The following is a 4,965-nucleotide window of genomic DNA, read 5'->3' on the forward strand; positions in this document are numbered from 1 at the left end:
CGGCACACCACTTCTGAAAGGTTGCCTACCTCTGGGCTAGATTATGCTTTCTGATGTGTGTATGTTGCCTACCCCTGCTTTATACAAAAGACATTGCGTACACAAATTAAATGCAAAAAACCCTCAGTGTTCATGCAACACTCAAAGTTGTACAGTTAAAATTACAGTCAAGAAATGCAATAAAGAATGCACCCCCAGCAGTATAGACTCAGGTATATTTTATGGGATATATTTAACAATATAAGTCATAGATACATCACTGACTTTATGCAGCACATAACTTAGTAATTGGAATCCTGTTTGTGCATTTCCAGCTAGACTTTCTGTGATTTTAACTTTGGACCCCAGGCACTGTCTGAATGGAGTATTTTAAAAAATTAAGGTTTTTTAAGAGAAAAAAATAACAATGGTACAAAAAGTGTCCCCTGAGAGATGAAACATTAAGAGTTAGGCTTGTCAGATGGTGCCTGCTCTTCATATTCAACCTGTCAGAGCACAGCGTGCAATGGCCATCTAGCTCAGCGTTTCTCAAATGTGGCCACCAGGGGCTTTTCTTGCAGCCACAGCCTCCTGGACTGTTATGGGCGGGAGGAGAACAAAGCAGCGGCCCCTTCCCCTCCCTAGTGCTCCTGGATGTACCGCCTTGGTGTTGGTTGCGGGGGTCACCAGCAGGAGTCCCCCTCCTTCCACCCTTCCCCGATCCCTCCCCACTCCCGAGACACTTGGGACACAACGCTGGAGAAGCAGGCAGCCAGTGAGTTCTCCACCTTCCCAGGAGCAGTTTGGACTTCAGCCCTGAGGTTGCAGGGAGGCAGGCTCTGGTTGCGGGGCTTCGGGCTCCAGCTCTCGGCTCCTGGCTGTGCAGCTTCAGACTCAGTCCTCCAGCCACAGGGCTTCAGGCTGCAGCCTCTTGCTGCCTCCCTCAGCCCTCCTCCCCACCATCCAGGGCTTAATTTGTCTCCAGGCTTGCCGGGGCTGAGTAAGTCTGCTGTGAAAAGTGATACTTGCATGTTTGTTAATATCACTTTTCACAACATGCTTATTAGCTAGCAATAAATATTACAATGATTTGGACGTGTATATTTATTTTTTTCCTAAAGCTATTTTAGTATTTTAGGGAAAAGTGTGAGAGCGGCCACCAGCAAGAGTTGGTGGCCGCACTCTGAGGCCACCAAAAATTTTGTCCTGAGAACTCCTGAGTCTAGGTAGGAGGCACCAGCCAATGGCTATTTAACTTGCATTGATGGGTGCATACATGTGAAAGGCACAAATGAACAGAGCATAATCTCAGTTTGCGTGAAATTTTTTTTAAACTCCATTCCCAGTATGCTATTTCCAAACATTTCTTACTGTTTTCAAGCCAATTCTTTTCCAACTTGGTTGTGAACATGCTTCTCGCCAAGGACTATTTACAAACCAAGCTTCAAGGTCCAGTCATTTTAAAGTTCTCTGTATGTTTAAAAAAAAAAAAAGTGTGACAATGTTTTCCCCATACTTGCAAATAAAAGAAAAGGATGAAAGAGATTTTTCTCAAATATTTTACATGCACAAAATGTTCACCTTTGATTATACTTCAGGAATGGAAAGTTTTGGCCCAAAAAGAAATGTATGAGGATGTGGAAATAGATTTTTACTGAATCTGAACTATAGTTGTAATTATTGACTAAAGCATACTTTAAAAGAAGGTGGAATAGAGGCCTGTGTCCTGAAATTAAATTAAATTAGATATGTAAAAATTAGTCTGAAATGAATATATTTCACAATCACATCAGAAAACCTCCTCTCTCCTCTTCCTGTGTGCATGCGTACATGTAAGGGGGAATAATGGAAAATAATATCTCAAGCTTTGTGTCTATTTAATAAAATTGTTTTTTAAAAGTTACCAATGCAAGCTAAACCAACATGGCCAGTTGCAGACCGGTGTACATGTATGGGGGTTGCACTGTTTAACTAAACCAAACTGGTTAAATCAATTTTAGTTAAACTGGCACAACTTCTGTGTGTCACCTCCAACCCAGTCGCAATGCCACTCACTCAGATTTGGCCTGGAGACAGGAGCCCTCACAACGGAAGAGTGACTGGCCTATATTAGAGTGGTGCTGCAACCTCATGCACTAGGCATGGGGTCACAATGCCACACACACTCAAATTTGACCCAGCAACTCCTCCATCATGCCAGCAGGGAAGGAATGTTGCCTGTACACTGGACAGCTCTGGTCAGGGGCCTGTTTAAAAGAAGGGGGGGGAAGGGCAATGGCCCTTTGCCCCCATCTCTGGACTGTGCTCCCACCATGCATATAGAATGGTCTACCTTTCACATCAACTTTTCCACTGGAGGGCAGGGAAAGAGTTCGCTCTCCATATATGTATGTGCAATGTGAAGTCTCCCTCCTTCTAACCCAAACTTTCGCTTATCTCCCACCTATGTGTTTGGGAGGAGGGGAAAGAACTTCTTCCCAAACATTCCCCTCTCTCCCAACTCTTGTTTTCCCTCCTCTTCTGATATACCTACGTGGGGAGGGAGTGTCTCTAGTCACACACTATTTACTTTAATGCACAAAAGTTAATATTTTTTCAAGCCAAACACAGACATCTGTGTAAGAACATCTGCAAATTATCCAGTGACATCTCCAATAAAAGAATGTGACAGATACCTGAGCACAACACAAAGACAGATTGGATTCCTCCCTGAGAAACAAGTTGCTGACTACATCATCAACAAACAGAAGACCATAAACCTACAAGTAAAAAACTGAGAGTAGATGGATATTTACCTGCTTTATAGACTTTAAAATAGCACCCAGCCATGAGCTGTAAATGGTTACAAAATAGAAATGACGGGAAAAGATGAGACAATCAAATCCATGTACATTAAAAAAAACCAACTTGCAAACAGGCTTTCAGACAAGAAAGAAGGCTAAAAAAGGATGCAACCTTAATCCTACTTTTTGTCATCATAAATATCAATGACCTATGAAACGCCTCTACTAAATTATTTATTAAACAAAGCCACAGTAACTGAAAAAAAATGCCTATCCTATCTATGTTATGTCCTAGAAAGATGGCCCATAATGTCTACTGTATGACTTCTCACTCAGAAAGTCCCTGAAAAAGAGTTTACACTTGCTAGAAACTTAAAGCAAAAACATGGGCTCCATTGTTCACTCTGGAAAAGATTAAAAGCTCAAACCATAATCATAACTAAAATTTTATTACAGAGATAAAGAAACTGAATACACCTTAAATTGTACATATCTAAACCTCATAATAAAGCTACAAGGCAGCATCACACATAGGCTATAAAAGCATTAAAATAATGTAATAGCGCTTCATAAATACTATTGTGAAACTATTCAACAAAGTTATTCAAATCATTCTACATATGGGGCCAAACTTTAACATCCAACTACACCAACTGAGACAAAACACAGATACAAACCCCGTATCTAAAGCTCTGCAAACAAATCCTCTATGCACACTGAAACTCAAACGTCAATAGCTTCAGAGTAGAACTGAGTCATTTCCCTCTCCTAATCTATTTATAGGAACATGCATTGAGTTCTGGTGCCAACATATTGTCCATCCCTCCACCACAAAGCACTAAAGCTCAAAAACCAAATCCAAATAAAAAGCTAATGCTATATAACATTACTACCAAGCCTCAACACTACCCTTCTGACAAATGAAGCATACAACCTCCTTTGAAACAGAACACAGCTTAGGACACTGGACCAAACTTTAAAACACTAATATGAGTTATTGAGAGGAACAAATACAAACTTAAAAGAAAAAACAATCCACAACCTATAAATCCACACCCAGAATCATCACAGTAGCAAATTATCTCACCACAGTAGGCAAAGCTAAAGCAGACTTATCAAAAACTGAAGTAGTGCCCATAAACTACAGATGGAAACTGAGAGAAAAAATTCTGTGCACAGTGATATTGGGACAGCTTTCCAACCAATTCCAAAGGCCAGATTGAGACTGAGCAGCATTTTCTCCTGCAGTCTCCAAAATTTGAAGTGTGTGAGAGAGATTTCCTTAAAATATCTGATATGATGCACACTTTCAGTTAAACAGAGATGAAGAAAAATTGCAGAAGTCTGGGAGAGGGAGGATTGGCAGAAGCAGCCTGTCAGCTGGCACTAAATCAGTAATGGGAAGGAATGACAAAGAATACAAGGTATTAAAACCAAGAGGGAAGTCCTGTCCCGGGTAGGGTGACCAGATGGCCTGATTTTATAGGGACAGTCCTGATATTTGGGGCTTTGTCTTATATAGGTGTCTATTACCCCCCACCCCCTGTCCTGATTTTTCACACTTGCTGTCTGGTCACCCTAGTCCCGGGGGCTGTCCCACGCAGATGTTCAATGGGTCGGGGGTTAAACCCAAAACACACAGTCCCCGGGGCAAATGCTGATGTATCCCCCCGCCCCCGCCCCCGCCGAGACCAGCGCTTTCCAGCCTCTTTCAGTCGGTACAGTTTGCCAAGCCAATAACGCGCCATTGACTGAACCGCGCAGCGGGGAGGAGGGGAGCGGTTCGCTCCCTGCTCCAGGCGCGGGTGGGGGAGGAAGGCGATTTTCCCCGTGTCCTCCCCGCCCAGCTGTACTCGGGGGGGGGGGGGGCGGGATCCCGTCCCCCGGGGGGGGGGGGGGGGTTGTCCCTCCCGGGGGGGGGGGGGGGAGCGGGGATCGGTCCGTGTCTCGGTCACTGCCCGGAAGGGGCGGGGCGATCTCCCGGAGGAGGAGCAGGGACCTCCGGTCACTTCCCTGCAGCGGCCGGGGGGGCGTATGACCCATGGGGAGGCGTGGTTTGTGACGTCACGCACTCGGAGCTGCACGTCACCGTGCCCCCCGCATCCCCGGGCTTAACTGCGCCTGACCTTGCCCACTCGCTCCCCAGGGGCCCCTGCTTCCCACGTGCCGGAGGCGGGCGGAAGCTGACGCGCCGGAAGCTGCG

The sequence above is a fragment of the Terrapene carolina genome, unplaced genomic scaffold, assembly GCF_002925995.2.
Source record: "Terrapene carolina triunguis isolate 2854851 unplaced genomic scaffold, T_m_triunguis-2.0 Scaffold139, whole genome shotgun sequence".
In the NCBI taxonomy this organism is placed as follows: domain Eukaryota; kingdom Metazoa; phylum Chordata; order Testudines; family Emydidae; genus Terrapene; species Terrapene triunguis.